The sequence below is a fragment of the Coffea eugenioides genome, chromosome 11 (assembly GCF_003713205.1).
Source record: "Coffea eugenioides isolate CCC68of chromosome 11, Ceug_1.0, whole genome shotgun sequence".
Taxonomy (NCBI): domain Eukaryota; kingdom Viridiplantae; phylum Streptophyta; class Magnoliopsida; order Gentianales; family Rubiaceae; genus Coffea; species Coffea eugenioides.
The window spans coordinates 22,283,838-22,302,798 of NC_040045.1; positions in this window are offsets into that span (position 1 = coordinate 22,283,838).

An 18,961-nucleotide genomic window follows, 5' to 3' on the forward strand; every position below is an offset into this window, starting at 1 on the left:
AGTAATCAAAATAACGATAAAAACGTTCTAAAAAGCATTTCGCTAGCAAATTTTCTTTTCATGTAAACACGTGGGTTTATTTAATCTTCCAAAGCAACAAAAACAATAGTTGCTTTTATTAATTCAAGATATAAATGATAGGAGTTTGAAGGATCCATTTAATACGTATGAAAAAGTGTTATTGGCTTGTGAGAATAGCATGCCATTTGAAGACATTCCTAAACTAAATCTCCCGTACAAAGAATCGATTTCAATAATTTTGAAGAATAGACATCGGATGTCCCTTGATTTATATATTTTCATCTCCATGGTTGGGTCAATTTTGGGTTATATAAATTATATCTAAGATCTGATTTTGCCTCTTTTTTTCCTTTTTCTTCTTTTTTTTTTCCCCTGATTTTGCCTCTTCAGTTATGTTACTCCCTGTATAGCCAGCAATGATGACACCCTTCTCAACTACAACTATCAATCATGCAATTATCAATTTCTGAAAAATCAAATTATCTATTATCAATCATGCAACTACAACTAAAAACTTTCAATACCGACTAATACATTTCTCTCCTACAAATACTGGCATGTAACAACAGTGGTGAAGAACACCCTAACCCCCCCCCCTCCAAAAAAAAAATTTGGTGAGGCCACAATTTTGTTAGAATGCACTTTAAGAATATGTTGACATCTTTTTCATATGTTTAGGTATGGATAAACTTGGGAGTCTTGCCACCTCTATATTTGACTATCAGTATAGTATTGTTGATTTTATTTTATAATTTCTCTTAATAAAAAAGTTTTAATTTCTCTTAATTGTAGAATTAGTTTTAAGAGACACTACAAACTTCACACATATAGATAATAACACATAAAAATCACCAATTACCTTCAGTCAGATCAGAAGAAGACCGATACTGTGGCATCCAGGACATATATGCCTGTACTAAATGAGTTTTTATCAAGTTAAGCATTATTAATTCTTAAACCATTCGGAACCAGTATGTGACAAGACTAGGTGCCAAGAACAACACATTATTAATCAACATTATTGATTTCCATCTATGAAACTTGCAAGAAATTGAGCAACATGTTGAGAAGTACAAAGATTTAACATCATTGTTCATTTGGATAAATACTCATCCGGGTAAAAACCTCTAACCTAGTTGTCTAAGCTGTTGTCACAAGAGAGATTATAAACTCCTTCACAACCTCACAAAGGACTTTAGTTTTGGGAAACTCAAACATGTCAATTCCATGATAACCTCCTTCAACAAAATTAGACATCACAGGAACACCCTCGCCTTCTAACATTTTGGCAATCTCAAATTGGCGATCAAACAATGCATCGTTTTCATATCCCGCCATTAAAATATTCCATCCTAAAGCTTTAATCTGATCGAATTGTCCAGGTTTGATGCTCAAAACTGGATTAGAAAATTCATGATCTCGGTCAGCACCTACGGGCAATGAATGTTCCCACAAGACATCAGTACAACAGGGCGGTATAAACGTGTCATTCAGAGCCCTCAACTCCGATTCTATCCTCTTGTTGCCACCAAAAAATGCTTGGTGCAAAATCAACCCTTTAATATTCAAAGGCTTAAGATCATCAACGCATGAAGATGCACTCAAACCAACATGATAGGCAATGTTCCCCCCTGAACTGCTGCCCATGAGGAAACTGTTTGATAAATCTGCATACTTTTCCAACCATTCGTCTTGTGAATTCTTGATCCAGTGCACAGCTTCCAAGCAATCTTCGTAGGCTGCCGGTAGCCTGTGCTCGGGAGTAAGACGATGCTCGATTGATACGACTACAAACGGGACCTCAGTAGCTAAAGCTCTATGCAAATCATCAAAACACCCTAATATAATTTTTTTAGCCTTTCAATTCTTTTAATTTTGGGTTTTCCTCTTTTCTATCTAGTTTCTCATTTTATTCTCAAGAAAATATCATAAGATGAAATTGTTTTCCTTTCTTTTATTTTTTTTCACTTTCTTCTCTATTTCATCCTTTTCAATAGAAATTCTATTTCAATAAAAATTTTTGTTTTGAGTTTGTAATTGTATATTTTTGGGTGAAGGTTTAAAAGATATCAAAAACTAATTTTGATTTTTTGTATAATGCTACGTGTCACAAATTTCTATCGATGATTATTAATCATGTCACAATTTCATTTTATGATATTTTCTTGAGAATAAAATGAGAAACTATAAAGGAAAGAGGAAAACCCAAAATTAAAAGAATTGAAAGGCTAAAAAAATTGTATTTTAGGAAAGTGATTTGAATATTTTTCAAACAATGCCTAAATGGCGCTAGTTGTTTGGATTGATTATATAGTGTAAGAAAACCTACTTCAGCGAGAGTAGGTGCGGTGGCCGGAGACGGCGCTACTAGAGTAGGAGGCGCCAGCTATCGTGGCCACCCAACGGCGATTCTGAGGGCAGCGGTGGCGACGTGCGCGAGGAGGGAGAGCAACGTGCAATCGAGGAAGGCGGTGGCGCGCTGGGACGGCGGTTGGTGGTAGAACGGTTGGCCGCGGCGTATGATAGCGGCGGATGGCCGTGGGCGTGAGAGGGAGAGGGAGAGACACACGGGGGCAAACGGACAGTGGCGAAGGCGCGCGGTGGCCGTGGGTTTGCGTCACTGTTCGTGGCGGCAGCGGTGGCCGTGGTGGTTTGCTGTGAAGAGGAAGTGAGCGGAGGCGGCGGTGGTCGGATATTGTAGCGAAAAGGGGAGAAGACTTGGGGCGACTAAAGGAAATAAGGAAAGAAAAGACAAGAAAGGAAAAAGTAGAAAAGTAGGGTTCAGAGTGGGTCCAAACGCTGTTGACTTTTTTTTTTATATGTCGCGACGCTCAGTAAGGCGTCAGCACGTCTTGGAAGCCGAAGTTGTTTGCCTCCCTCGTTGTAACAGGGCCGATGCGATTCACTGTGCGGTGTGGGCACGCCTTGGGAGTGTAAGTCCTCTGTTCATCACTCTTTAAAAACACCCATTTGTACTTAATACAAGACGTGGGCACGCCTTGGAACAGAAAACCTTCTACTCCAGAATTTTACCTCTAATCCAAAATAAAACGGCACAGAACATACCCACGACCTATAATAAAGATTTTCTGTCAATAGGAACCTAAAACAATATGAACTTGAACACACAAAAACATGAAGTAAAACACAAAAATTGACAAAAATTGAAACTCTTGGATTGCCTTCCAAGTAGTGCCTCTATTTAACGTTTGTGGCCAGACCAAAAGTATTTTAACAAATTAATTAGACCCGGGGTTGAGCAACTGGACCTCCTCCACAGTGCCAATTTCTGAAACATCTATAAACGGTTTGAGACGATGACCGTTAACTTTAAAACTTTTGTTAGTCTCAAAACTTCTAATTTCGACTGCACCATTGGGAAAAATGTTGACAATAACATAAGGTCCAATCCTTCGGAACCGCAACTTACCTGACATGAATTTCAATCGAGAGTTGAACAGAAGTACTTTTTGCCCTATTGAGAATTGCTTATTACGCAATAGTCTATCATGGATGGATTTTGTGCGTTCTTTGTAAAGTTGGGCATTATCGTAAGCCTCCAAGTGGATTTCTTCCAACTCTTGAAGTTAGAGTTTCCTTTTCTTGCCATATCTATCCGCGTTCAAATTACACTGCTTAACTGCCCAAAACGCACGATACTCAATTGCAACAGGTAAATTACACATCTTACCATAAACCAACCGGTAGGGAGACATTCCGATTGGTATTTATATGTCGTGCGATAGGCCCACAAGGCATCATCCAATCGGGTGCTCCAATTCTTGCGATTTGGGTTGGCTGTTTTCTCCAAAATACTTTTAATCTCACGATTAGGGACCTCAGCTTGCCCGTTGGTCTGTGGGTGGTAGGTAGTATCCACTCGATGGTGAACTCCATACTTACGCATCAGTGCTTCAATGGTGCGATTGCAGAAATGAGTACCTTGGTCACTGATGATTGCTCTAAGCACACCAAACCTACTAAAAATGTTGGATTTAAGAAACCCTGCAACAACTCGTGAATCATTAGTTCGGGTAACCTTTGTTTCTACCCATTTCGACACATAGTCTACGGCTAACAGGATATAAAGAAAATCAAAAGAACTGAAAAACGGTCCCATGAAATCCATACTCCAGACATAAAAAATTTCACAAAATAACATAGGAACCTGAGGCATTTCATCCTGGTGAGCAAAACGCCCAAACTTTTGGCATTTTTCACATCTAAGTATTTTGCCAATAAAAGTTACAATCAAGTATTTTTCGAGTAATTTTTTTAGGACTAAAGTGACCACCACAGGCATAACTATGACAATGAGTAAGTATAGAGGGAATTTCTTCATTTGAAACACATCGACGAATGATCTGGTTCGAACCTATTTTTCACAAATAGGGCTCATCCCAAATATAATATCGAGAGTCCTGTATTATTTTATTCTTCTTATTCTTACTCATACCACTTGAAAATTTGTCCTGTATTATTTTATTCTTCTTATTCTTACTCATACCACTTGAAAATTTGTGACTTACCAGAAAGTTAACAATATCAGTATACCAAGATTCCTCACCTCTAAGCTGAAATAAGTGTTCGTCTGGGAATACCTCGGATATGGGCACTCCCTTTTCTTCTCGAATCAATCGGTTCAAATGGTCTTCCATTGAATTATCCGTCCCTTTTCGATCCTTGATCTCCCAGTCATATTCTTGCAGTAGGAGTATCCAATGAATGAATCTTGATTTGGACTCCTTTTTTGTCAAAAGGTATTTTAAGCTTGCATGATCAGAGAAAACTGTTACTTTCGATCCCAACAAATACGATCAAAATTTTTCAAAAGTAAAAACAATCGCTAAAAACTCCTTCTCGGTAGTGGTGTAGTTGCATTGAGCTGGCGACAACGTTTTAGACGCATAGTAAATGACATGGCTACAGTTCCCATTTCTCTAATCGAGTACAACTCCTACCGCATATTGACTGGCATCACACATAAGTTCGAACGATAGGCTTCAATTCGGAGGTTGAATGATCGGTGTCATGGTCAACATGCTCTTTAGTGTATCGAAGGACACTTTACACGCATCTTCAAAATCAAATGGTGCCTCCTTTTGAAGTAGTCGGGACAATGGTTGTACAATTCGAGGGAAATCCTTGATGAATCGTCTGTAGAAACCTGCATGGCCAAAAAAACTACGAATCTCCTTGATATTAGTGGGGTAAGGCAAGCTAGTAATCAAATCAACCTTTGCTTTATCGATTTCGATACCCCTAGATGAAACAACATGACCCAAAACTATACCTTCTTTAACCATAAAATGACATTTTTCATAATTAAGGACCAAATTTGTTTCAATGCACCGCTGTAAAACTTTGGTTAAATGATGTAAGCATTGATCAAATGAATCACCGTAGGCTGTGAAATCATCCATGAATATTTCAATGCAATTTTCAGTCATGTCAGAAAAAAATACTCATCATACATCTTGAAAATGTTTCAGGAGCATTACACAACCCAAAAGACATACGGCAGTAAGCAAAAGTGCCAAATAGGCAAGTGAAAGTGATTTTGTGCTGGTTCTCTTGGGCAACAGTGATTTGATAATACCCAGAGTAGCCATCAAGGAAGCAAAAGAAACACTTACCTGCCAATCTCTTGAGCATCTCATCGATGAACAGTAATGAAAAATGATCTTTTCTTGTGACCGCATTCAATTTCTTGAAGTCAATATACATTCTCCACCCATTTTGGAGTCTCATTGGCACCAACTCATTCTTCTCATTCCGCACAAGTGTCATGCCGATTTTTTTAGTGACAACATGCACTGGACTTACCCACTCACTATCGGAGATAGAAAAAATAATTTCTAATTCCAATAGCTTGAGAATCTCCTTCATTACCACCTCTTTCATGGCTGGATTAAGCTTCCTCTAATATTCCCTCATTGGTTTTGCATCCGACTCAAGTAGATTATGATACATGCAAACGGATGAATTTATGCCTTTGATATCTGTCAACGTCCATCCAATTGCAGATTTAAACTCTCGCAACACTCGTCAGAGTTTTTTTTCTTGTACTGCCGTCAGATCACTCACAATGATGACCGGCAGAGTGTTATGATCTCCCAGATAAACATACTTCAAGTGCTTTGGCAATTCCTTCAATTCCAACTCCGGTGCCTGTTCAACAGAGGGTAAAATTCTCTCATTAGAAATAGGCAATGATAAAAATGCGTCTACTGACCTGTCAGGAAATGCAGGAAGTGAATGTAGTGACATAATTGCTTCTACAGTATCCTCATCATCCACGCTTTCCACTTCTTCATTCATCTTGCTCTGTTGTAACATAAATTTCAGCTTGTCCGCCATAAGATTCTGCTCAAAATGATCTTGCACAATGGAATTAGTGACACATAAATAATTAATAGATTCAGTATCATCTAGGTATTTCATCGCATCAAAAATGTTAAAAGTAATTGTCTCCCCGTCAAATTCTACAGACAGGGTACCTTCATGTACATCTATCTTTATTCTAGCAGTACTCAAGAATGATCTACCCAGAAGAAGTACAGCTGAATTAACTGAGGTATCATCTGTGAGAACCCGTAATTTTTCATTTTCTAGGTTTTCTAATTTTTCATGACTTTTTTTCTGCATTTTCGTGAGTAGGAAAAATTTCTAGATATTTTTAAGGAGCAGATATAGTTTTTAGATGATTTTTCTAGTATCAAATGGATTTTGAGAAATTAAGAGCGTATATCGGACGTGGGACCCAATAGTGCGAAAAATTCGGAAAAATTCGGCCAACTAGGTTAAGTTTTGAATACTGGAATTAATTTATCGGGTGTTAAGAGATAATTAGAGGAGGCTAAGTGGATTGGTATAAGAGAGACAAGTTAGGTAAGTATTTAATAAAAGGTGACAAGTGTCACCATGTGATTGCTTCCTACCTTAAGACCACTATTCATGGTCTTACCATTTGATTTAAATAAACCAAAAATGACCAAAAATTATCAAAAAAAAATCCTCCATGGTGGCCGGCTCTCTCTTTCTCTCTCTCTTACTCTAAGCACAAGGAAGAAAACTCTTCAAGCTTGCTCCAAATCATCAAAACCAACCATTGAAATTTGCAATTTCTCTATAAAACCTCTTCAAGTAGTGTTTGTGAGTTGTTGTGTGAAGTTATTTGGAAAGTTGAGGTGACCAATTGCTCTCTCTCTCTTGTTTTTAAGGTGAGTTGTGAAGAACCACCCTCCTCCCTTAATTAATGCTTAAATCATGCTTAGTGGTAGTATGAGATGCAAGTTTATGGATTATTTCTTGATTTGTGGTTGAAGTGATGAAGTTTTATTATTTTTGGGGATTTTTCTGTTTTAATATGAGCATTATTGTGTGGCTATCTATGATGATTGGAAATGGTATATAATGACTCTAGGAGGTGGAAAAAGTGATTAATTGCAACCAATTTCTGGTTTGGAAGAAATTTCAGAAAATTAGGGTTTTTGTGGGAGCATTCTGCCCGAATTTTTAGCTCCTAATTAGAGGCCGAATTGGCCTTGGCTTAAAAAATTAAAGTTGTAGGGAATGACATTTTAGAGGTGCCTACGAAATTTCAGGTCAATCGGAGTAGTGTAGAATGAGAAAAGTCAAAATTACTATTGATATTCTGGTTTTACCCGAATGTAAGAATTGCGCCTGTAATTGGTTGTTTTGGCTGGAATTGCTTCCGAATTGGTTGTTGAGGCCTTCTGATGAAATATAGCCCTGTTTCTTAGCTTTCAGCTGGTTTTGGAATTTCTGAATTTGGACTTGGAGAGTCTGAGTTATGATGTTTCCGCTAGAATGCGTTTTGTGAATCTGTTTTTACGGTTTTGATGTAGTATCTTGCATTTTTTACCTGTTTGCACTTAAAACTGGATTGAGTGACCTTCTGTAATGTTGTAGCCCTGTCTTTTAGTTTCGAATCGGTGTATCGTACACCTTCATCCGATAATCGTAGTGATATTGGTGCCATTACCGCAAAAAGAGGTCAAAAACTATTTTTTTCAGGGCCAAAGCTAATTGCATTTCCGCATTTTCTGGTTTCCTCTAATGTTGGTATATGCTTATGGAACCCTATTGGGGTCATGTTTGGCCTTGGTTTATGACTCGTTATCGAGTCTCATTGTACTTGTTTGCATGTTTTAGGGCGTGACGGTGGTGCACAACGTTCTTTTGACGGAAGTGCATGAAACCACATTTGCGAGCTTGGTGAGTGTACTACTCACTTGTGTGTTAATATATGGCGTTGATACTTGAACTTGGTGCTTTGAATGTTAATTGCTTGAAGTGAAAGTGTACTTTATCACTCTCACTGTGTGCCTTATATTCTTGTTATCATGTGATTGGAATGTTACACGAAGTGTTACTTGAAATGAAAATACATGACTTGGTGTCGTTTGGACGAGTATCCAACGACTACAATTGTTATCAATGAGCTCAACCCCATTGGTAGTTGATTGAATCGAGCCGGCGAGGGCTTGGTCGTGCCAATTGATATGCCTTGGGGAAGTGTTATATGGAATCTTGTAGTATGCGAGACTCTCGATTCCGGTTTACTCGAGTAATACCAAAGTGCAAGTGTTTGGATTTCGGGCCCAGTAGGGGAATGTTAGGTGGAAGGAGGGGAAGTAAAGTGGAGTCTACGGTTGGTTACTTTTGAACATTGACGGAGAGTCAATGACGTCCGATCAAGAAATGCAAACGAGGAAAGGGCTCTTGAGAGTCATCTGTATCCTTTTATCACCATATTTGACGTGTGCCTTTGCTTATTTTACTATATTGAATGAAAACTTGATGCTTATATGCACTTGGTTGCGTAAGTGATAGTATCTCACTGGGCAATTAGCTCACACCGTTCCTTTTGTTTTCCTTACAGGAATATGACTCTTTTTGGAATGAATCTTGATAGATGGTTGCCGAATGAATTAGATGTATATCTCTTTTGTATTGTATATGAAGTGAAATCTTAAATGTATCTTTAGAGTCGTTTTCACTTTCAATTTGGCAAGCCGTGTATATATTAACTTTTGAGAACTTTTGTATGCCACTTTGGATTGTAATTGCTAAAGTTCAAGATGTGAATGTTTGTTTGATAGTTGGTTGCGTTCTGACGGGTTGGTTACTATTCATGGCCGACTCCGAGTTTCATTTTTTTTTATTTTGGGTTATTTTGCCCTTTTCCTTGTTTACGCGCGTTATAAGTTCCGGAACGCAATAGATCGCTCTAAACTGCACCGTTAGTCCTGGCGAGAGCTGGGCAGGCAGTCCGCTAACCCCTTTGGTTCGCCTTAGGGGAAGGTGGGGCTATCACATCATCATTCATGTCAACAATATAGAAGTCAGTTGGAAAGATAAACTCATTAACTTTTACTAAGACGTCTTCAACTACACCCTCAGAATAAACATTTGACCTATCAGTTAGTTGAATTACTACCCTTGTCTCTTTTAGAGGTTCTAAATTTAAGGTCCTAAATATTGACAGAGGTATAATGTTAATAGATGCTTCTAGATCAAGCATACCTCTTTCTATCATTTTCTAGCCTATGATGCATGGTATCTGAACATATCTGGATCCTTGCATTTTTGCGGTAACTTTTTTGAAGGACTGCTACTACATTTTCACCGACCTTTATTTTGTCTTGAACATTCAACTTGTTTCGGTTAGTGCACAGCCCCTTCGGAAACTTTGCATATTTTGGTAATTGCCGAATCGCATCAAGCAAAGGGATGTTGATTTTCACTTTCCTAAAGGTGTCCAAGATCTCCTTCACTGAGTCCTCTTTTTTGGTTTTAGCCAACCTTCCAGGAAACGGAGAGTTAATGTCAAAGGTTTTAGGAACATCTGGCAGGGTGCTTACTTTTTCCTTCTCAAGCTCCCCGGATACTTGGTCATCCTCCACTCCTGCTGCTTCCGATTTTGAGAACTGCACCTTCTTGCCACTTCGTAGAAGCATTGTACTTGCGTTCTCCTTTGGATTGGGAATTACTTGACATGGTAACTTCCCTTTACCATTTTCAAGGTTACTCATTGAAGACGCTAGTTGTGACATTTGCGCTTCCAAATTTTGAATGCTGGCACGAGTCTCTTATTGAAATCTTTGCAAGTCCTACTGCATTTGACATGTGCTATTGGCTAGTGATTTGACCATATCTTCAAGGGACACCCCTGAATTAGACGCGAATGGTTGCTGTACTGGTGGTCTCTGCTCGTTGGAAACTCGAGAGTTTTGGAGCATAGTTGAAGTTGGGGTGGTTCCGCCACCCTGGATTGTATGTGGGCACATATGGGTCATTCCTCCTTTGGGGTGGTCCAGGCAGACCTCCCATGGTGCTGGCTTGCTCGTGAGAGTCTTCTTGAAGGGCCGGGCACATATCAGTCGCATGTTCAGGGGCAGCACTTATCCCGCATGCTTTAGCTGCATGTAATTGCCCTACTGCCATCTGACGAACCAGAGCAGTTAGTTAAGTTAATTTATTCGCGAGGTCAGAATGATTTACCTCATTGACCCTTCTAGTCACTCACTTACATCTGACTCCAAATTGTTGAGAGTTCTCAGCCATGTTAGAGATCAGCCGTTTGGCTTTATCTGTTGTCTTATTTACTAAAGTACCGCCACTCGCTGCATCTACCATGCTTCTATCAATGGGTAGCAGTCCCTCGTAAAACTACTGGATCAACAGTTGGTCAGGGATCTGAAGGTGTGGGTAATTAGCACACAGCTGTTTGAATCGTTCCTAATATTCGTAGAGAATTTCTTCATTGGTCTGCCTACACTCCACATATCTCCTTTCTGATATTGGCGGCTCTAGAAGCTGGGAAGAACTTCTCAAGGAACTGTCGTTTCAGTCCCTACCAAGTAATGATGGACCCCAATGGCAAGTAGAACAACCAGCCCTTAGCCTTGTCTGCTAAGGAAAATGAGAACGCACGCAGCTTGATTTGTTCCTCCGTAACTCCCTGAGATTTCATGGTTGAACACACTACATGAAATTCTTTCAAGTGTTTGTGTGGGTTCTCTCCTGCAATACCACGAAAAGTAGGCAATAAGTGAATCAACCCAAATTTTAATTCAAAAGCCTCCTCAGTGTCAGGATACGTAATGCACAGAGGTTGTTGGTTAACGTTCGGAGTTGCAAGTTCCCTTAAAGTCCTTTGGGTTGCAATTATTTTGTTGGGTCCAGTCAAGTCTGTCTCCAGTTCAACTGATGAATCACCAAAGTCAAAATTTTGTTCAACTCCGGGGGATAGTGCCGCTGAAGCATGTTGCTTTTGTAACTTAGTCTCCTTCGTCAATCTCCTTACGATTTTCTCGTTTTCTGGGTCAAACTCGAGTCTTCGTGTACTAGAAGATTGAGGCATAAATAGAGGCTAAACAAGCCTGTGCAATAAATCACTTCAAACACCAGGTCCTTGGCAATGGCGTCAAAATTTGGTGGCTGTCAAACTATCAAAAATAAAATTTATATCAAGACCTACTACCAAAACTAAATGAGTATAGTGGTGAGTATGATCGTCTCCTCAAGAATCCGGTAGATTTATCACACATAGATAATTTGGGGGTTTTAGGAGGGAAGACAAAAGCACAAATAGAGGAGCTAAGATTATTGAATTTAAAACTCACAAGCAGTGCAGTAACTAAAAAATATAATTAACAATTAATTGACACAACCTAGTCAAGGAGATAATCTCGACACCGGCTCTTGCAATTGATCATAGATAACAGGAATAATTCACACATTCGCAAATAAATTGATTCTAGCAATTTAGCAACCGCCAAACTACCAATCTCTCCTTAATTATATGGTAGTCCAGAGACACTCTTAAACTACCCCCTTGTAAAATAGATAACCCCAAAGACGCTCGAAAGATTTAATCTATTCACAGATTTAGGAATTAGAGAGACCCAATTCTAGTTAACAAACACACATGCGGGTTTATTTAAACTAAATTAGCCATTCCTATGGCACCGATTAAACCACTTGCGAGGCGATTAAATTGTGTTGCTTGCCACTAACTTTAAGACAATCAAGTGATACGCACTCTCGTCTTAATTGGCAGTGTACTATTCAAACTATTGAACAACTGGCCACATTGATCCAAAAGATCCAAACAATAATAGGCTATTAAAATAAAGAATAATTAAATACCCACGAACGCGGAATTTAAAATAGAGCAAAATAATTAAAACGGTCTCTTGTTTTAATCATTTAATAGGCATTGTTTAATAGGCATTTAACAATGGCGCTAGTTGTTTGGATTGTTTAATAGTGCCATTTGAAATCCACCGCACCTACTCTTGCACTATATAATCCGCTCGCCATGGTTGTTCCCCGGGCCCGCGGGTTTGCCAAGTGGTAACCCTAACTACTCTCTATTTGCCATTGGTGCCTATACTTTGGAGTTTTTCTGTTGAATTTTATCTTCTTACTTGGGCCGCAATTGACGAACCCCTGGGATGTTTACTTGTGCTCATCGCCCCGCATTTGTAATATTTGTGGGTTTTTTATTTGGTTGTGGTGGGTCTGTGCTTTGACCCACGTGGCTTGGTGATTTCTAGTTGCTGGGTACAGATTGAGTGTTGATTGCATTTTTGGAGTATTTTGTCTGCCATTCTTTACTTTTCTTTGACAAAGTGACGCCAGTAGGGTATCCTTGTTTCTGCACTGTCATTTGTTGTTGACTGTTGACTATGGGTGCTGTCATTTGTCTCCATTTGGTGTTTTCTTGTCGGTTCTGTACCTTTGTAATTGACATCTTTGCCCCTACATGGCTCCGAAAAAAGCCACTCCATCTGAGGCATCGAGTTCCAACTCTCGTAAGAGGCGGGCCCCGATTCAACCCCCTACTAGGTCCCGATTGGGTCTTTCTAGAAGTGCTCTGTCTCCTAGGGCGTGGGGGGAACCTCTAAAGGACCTCACACCTGAGCAAAAGGAACGGTTGAGCTCCTTGGTGGTCCGTCCGTTTGCCCCATGCAAATATTTTCATCCCCCGACTCTAGACCAATTGAACATTGCTAGAAAAGTGGAGCAATTGTTCTCTGCCATTGGGTGGGAACAGTTTCTGGTTATTGACTACCCCTCGTACGAGGAGTTCTGTTATGAGTTTTATGCCACTTTCGAATTTGAGAAATCTGATTCTCTGGCATTAGATACACCGGGGGTGGTTAAATATAGGTTGCGGGGTACCCCACAGGCACATTCCATTAATGAGTTCAACCTAATCTTGGGGTTTGTGAGTGAGGACACTTTCTCCTCCGACACATCTATCAATAGTGCATGCGACTTCACCCACTCCTTTGCTAGCAATTGTATCGAGATCTGAAGGGAGTGGTCCACGGACACTCAATTCTACGATCCGAGTCAGTCCAAGACCTCCTATCTTAAGGATCCAGTGTTGAAGGTCATTCACAGGTTTCTGGCCTATAACTTCTCGGACCGGAAAGATTCCTCCGGCACTCTCGCCAAAGCTGAATTTTATTTCCTCTGGTGCATGCGTAACAAGGTCCAGGTCAACTTTGGCTGTTGGGTAGCCTCTCAGTTGCAGTCCGTCCTCCGCAAGCGCCATAAGCCCTTGATTATGGGCTCATTCATCACACACTTGGCCGTCTGCTTGGAAGTGTTTGACCTTGATAAGGACCCTAAGTAGAGGTGGCAATTTTCGATACGATTTGAAAACACGACACGAATCTAACACGAAATTAATGGGTTTGGATTGAGGTTTCGCGGATTCGAGTCAGAATCGGGTCGAAGCCGATGGACCCGAAAAGAAAACGGGTCGAATTCGGGTCAACCCGTGGGTGATCTGATATGACCCGATAACCTGTTTACGAATTAAAAATAATTTAATAAATATAAAAATTATTTTATCTAACTAAACTAAGTTATTCTTTTTTTCCAAAGACATTAATCACTTAATCCTAAATGAATTTATTTAACTTGTGTTAAGTTGAAATTATTATATTTGGATAAATAATGTATTATATTAATTTTTACTTTTATACTGTTTTAATTTATTTTATATTTGATTTGGGATAAAACCCTTTTACGATATTTTAATTTATTTTAGATTTGGTTTGGCATTATTTATTTAAATTTGTATTACTTGATTATGTAATTAGTCTTGTACGAAATTGATTTTATTAGAAATTACAGTGGTAAATTAATAAATTAAAATTAAGTTTCGGGTCATTTCGAGTCGACCCCCCAACCTGAAATTTTCGGGTTCGTGTCAGGTTTTCTGACCCGTTTCGGGTTAGCGGGTCAGGTTCGGGTCAGCGAATTTTTTGTTATACCCGGATCTCAACCCGACCCGTCAACCCAAAACGGAACCGATTGCCACCCCTAACCATAAGCTCACCGGGCTCGCGAGCTTGAGCCTTTGGACCTGCGCAGTTGGAACGGATGGGCGTCATTCGCAAGGTGGGGGAGGCCTATCAGCTCACACCTCCTGGAGAGGGTGTGCCCCAACCCCGAGTTCCACCTACTGCGCCCACCTCGGAGGCTGGTCAGGCAGGTCCTTCCTTCTCCGCTGCTCCATCCTCTTGGGACATCCAGTTCCGTACTCTCCAAGATTCGATTCATGACTTGGGCAGTTGGGTTGAACGTCTGGATGACCGTCTCGCAGCCTTGCAGGTCCATGCTACTATTCAGACCGAAAATCTGGCGGTCTTCTTTGCTCACATTAATTTTTGGCCGCCTCATCCTCCTTCCCCTTATTGCTGTCGTGCCCTCGTTGGCCTTCAGGGAAGCTCCTATTCTTGTCTTTTTGCTGGCTGTTTTTCTTTGCTCCATTGAGGACAATGTAAATTTCTGGTGTGGGGGGAGTAGTTCTAGCTCTTTAGTCTTTAGGTTTGTTAGATAGTTTTAGCTCTTTAGGACTGTTAATAAAAAAAATGGTTAACAAAAAGATCGAAATAATCAGAAAAAGTTACAAAAAAATATATGTGATGAATTAGTTTGGCTTCAGTTGAAATGTCTAGAACTTGATGCTATGATGATAATTGCAATTACTCTACATGCATGAGCAATGATTTTATGTGGTTGAATGTCTTATCTTCTTAATAATGGAATTGAATGATGACGTTTGCAAGACTTGGCTATTAATATCCTGTTGTAAGCTGTCGAGTCAATGAGCGTTGCATTGATAGCTGTTCCATTTTCTTTCATTAAGTGATATCACACATGATTTGATTATTTTAGAACTTGCTTCGTTATGCATGTCAAGACCACATTCCTGAATTTGATGCATTAAATTGATAAGGGCACTTAGGTTAACCATTTTTTTTTACTTTCTAAAAGTCGACCCTAATCAGATCTCCCCTAGTTGACCATGGTTGAGCCTAAACCTTTTTGTTGTTTAATAGCTCATCTTGTCACTCCTAAATCCTTTGTGTTCGAACCCTCTTTATTTCTAACCCCGTGTCAAAGGAATGCCTTGATTTCCGTGCATGATGATTTTGAATTGGATTAAAAGGGGATGATTGAAGTTAGCAAGAGTGTCTATATTTCCATGTAGTTGTGCGCACTTGAAAAGGACAAAAGTAAAAAAAAGAGAAAGAGAAGAAAAGGAACACACAAAGAAAAATAAAAAGAAAAAAAAAGGGAAGAAACAAAAGAGTTTTGAAGTACTTTTATCAATATGTGTTCTGTTGAGATAAGTGGATGAAGTTCTTGGTTGTGTTTGCACTTGCTAATTTTTGAAAAATTTATAGGTATGCTTTGAAAAGATCATTGGAATGAAGAAGGCAATTGGAATTCATGCAGTGGGTCAACGGTATTGCCTTTGACATAATAAGCCTAAATTACCTATTTGATCCAATCCGTGCCTGAACACCATTACAACCCGTTTCAAGACCCTTTTGATGTTTGTATTAAATTTGGTTTTAGTGGTGACGATGTGATATATTAGCAAACATATGGTAACATCATTTTATAGTGTGGTGAGAGTGACATTTTGTGCCTCATGTCGGAGTGGTGAGTAATCATATACCATTCTATAAGAGAGAGTTAAGTCTTGAAATTTCTGAATTTGATGACATTGTTAGGAGGATGGGACACTTGAGCTCGCACGATTGAACTGCTGCACGTGTGTAGCTGTACTTGTATCTCTGAGATTTGAGATGCTTGAGGACAAGCATTGTCTTGGTGTGGGGGGATTTGATAGTGAGATAATTGTGCATTTTATTTGATGGTGTTTGGTCTTGATTTTGGCCACTTATTGTCCAGAGTAATGAGTTTCTGCTCATAATTGGTATCGGTGTCTGTTACAGGCGATAAGTGTCGAAAGTGGTGAAAAGAGGCCAATTTCCAAAAGACTATTCATTCCAGAGTGTGCCCACGTCAGAGACCGTAGAGTTACGTCCAAAGACGGACCGCGGGACTTATCCTTGAAAACTGCCGCTATTCTTGGGAGACGTGTTTTGAAGCTGCGTGGGAATAGGAAACATCTTCAGAGAATACCTTTGGCAACAACTCAGGGAGGAAAATAAGAAAGCTATCCTTGATGGAAATAAACTCTCAATTGGCAAAAAGGAGGCGGCGGCAAAACTTTAAAGAGGACAGTAATAGACTAGGATTTGGTCGTCTTTTGTCTTTTCTCTTCTTCTTAACGTGAGTTAGACATTAGTCATTCTACTTTCTTTTCATCAACAAAATTCCATTAAAGCTTTGGATTGCGTCAACGGCATGAAGTCAGGCTAAATTCCTGTATCTAGTTGAGGAATAATCAAAACTCGGTTCACAATCAATTGTGAGATCGTTTTAATTGTTTTGCTCTATTTTAAATTTTGCGTTCGTGGGTATTTAATTATTCTTTGTTTTAATATCCTATTATTGTTTGGATCTTTTGGATCAATGTGGCCAGTTGTTCAATAGTCTAAATAGTACACTGCCAATTAAGACGAGGGTGCGTATCACTTGATTGTCTTAAAATTAGTGGCAAGCGGCACAATTTAATCGCCTCGCAAGTGGTTTGTTAATCTAGTTTAAATAAACCCGCATATGTGTTTGTTAACTAGAATTGGGTCTCTCTAATTCCTAAAACTGTGAATAGATTAAATCTTTCGAGCGTTTCTGGAGTTATCTATTTTACAAGGGGGTAGTTTAAGAGCGTCTCTAGACTACCATATAATTAAGGAGAGATTGGTAGTTTGGCGGTTACTAAATTGCTAGAATCAATTTATTTGCGAACGTGTGAATTATTCCTGTTATCCATGATCAATTGCATAAGCCGGTGCCGAGATTATCTCCTTGATTAGGTTGTGTCAATTAATTGTTAATTATATTCTTTAGTTACTGCACTGCTTGTGAGTTTTAAATTCAGTAATCTTACCTCCTCTATTTGTGCTTTTGTCTTCCCTCCTAAAACCCCCAAATTATCTGTGTGTGATAAATCTACCGGCTCCCTGAGGAGACGACCCTACTCACCACTATACTCGTTCAGTTTTGGTAGTAAGTCTTGATATAAATTTTATTTTTGGTAGTTTGACAGCCACCATAGACCAATGACTTGAATATCAGAGACAGACACAACTTTCTAAAATTATATTTACAAACTCATTTGAGGTGTTTTTGAAAACATAACACGAACTTTCTTTATTTCAATGTATTTTTAGATGAATTTAGAATTTTTTTAGTATTCTAACACTTTTTTCCAAATTGATGGCTTGACAACAAGAGAAAGATAAATTATTAACAATACATTTAGAAACTAATTTGAGGTACTTTCAAGGCACAAAATGTTACTTTTTTCTAATTATAATAATTTTTTCTTTTGCATTCCCTTGTCTAGACTGATGACTTCAAAAATTGCAAAAGGTCTTTCAACCTAATTAATATGTTGTAATTCTTAAGGATTTAACTTGGTTTATTATGAAAACTAAAGGTCCACAAAAAAGTGTAATTTTGGAATATAAATATTTTATCTCTCCCAAAATGAGCTCTTAAATCATGGTATCTTTTAAAATGGGTTGATAAAGTTATAAAAAGTTGAAAATTCAGGGACATATGTGAGATTTCTTAAAGTTTAGAGGTGTCAAATGACATTGTCGTAAACCTCCGGAGAGGTTTTTGAAATTATCCCAAATATATATATATATATATATTTCATGTGACGTAATCCGTCACTTCCATTTTCTTTTTTTCTTTTTTTGCTATCTTGTGAGAAAGTAATCAAAATAATGATAAAAACGCTCTAAAAAGCATTTTGCTAGCAAATTTTCTTTTCATGTAAACACGTGGGTTTATTTAATCTTCCAAAGCAACAAAAACAATAGTTGCTTGTATTAATTCAAGATATAAATGATAGGAGTTTGATGGAACCATTTAATACGTATGAAAAAGTGTTATTGGCTTGTGAGAATAGCAAGCATTTTGAAGACATTTGTAAAACTAAATCTTCAGTACAAAGAATCGATTTCAATAATTTTGTAGAATAGACATAGGAGGTCCCTTGATTTATATATTTCATCTCCATGGTTGGGTCAATTTTGGGTTATATAAATTATATCTAAGATCTGATTTTGTCTCTTTTTTTTTTTCTGATTTTGCCTCTTCACTTATGTAACTCCCTGTATAGCCAGCAATAACGACATCCTTCTCTACTACAACTATCAATCATGCAATTATCAATTTCTGAAAAAACGAATTATCTACTATCAATCATGCAATTATTGGTCTTCGAATTTTTAGTTTTTGACTCGACTACAACTAAAAACTTTCAATACCGGCTAATACATTTCTCTCCTACGAATACTGGCATATAACAATAGTTTTTTGGACCGTTGCTCAAATACTGTAAGATTTTATTAATAAAAATATCTATCGTTTTAAAAAAAAAAAAAAGAATACTGGCATATAACAATAGTTGTGAAGAACTCCCCCCTCCCCCCTCCTCCCCAAAAAATTTTTT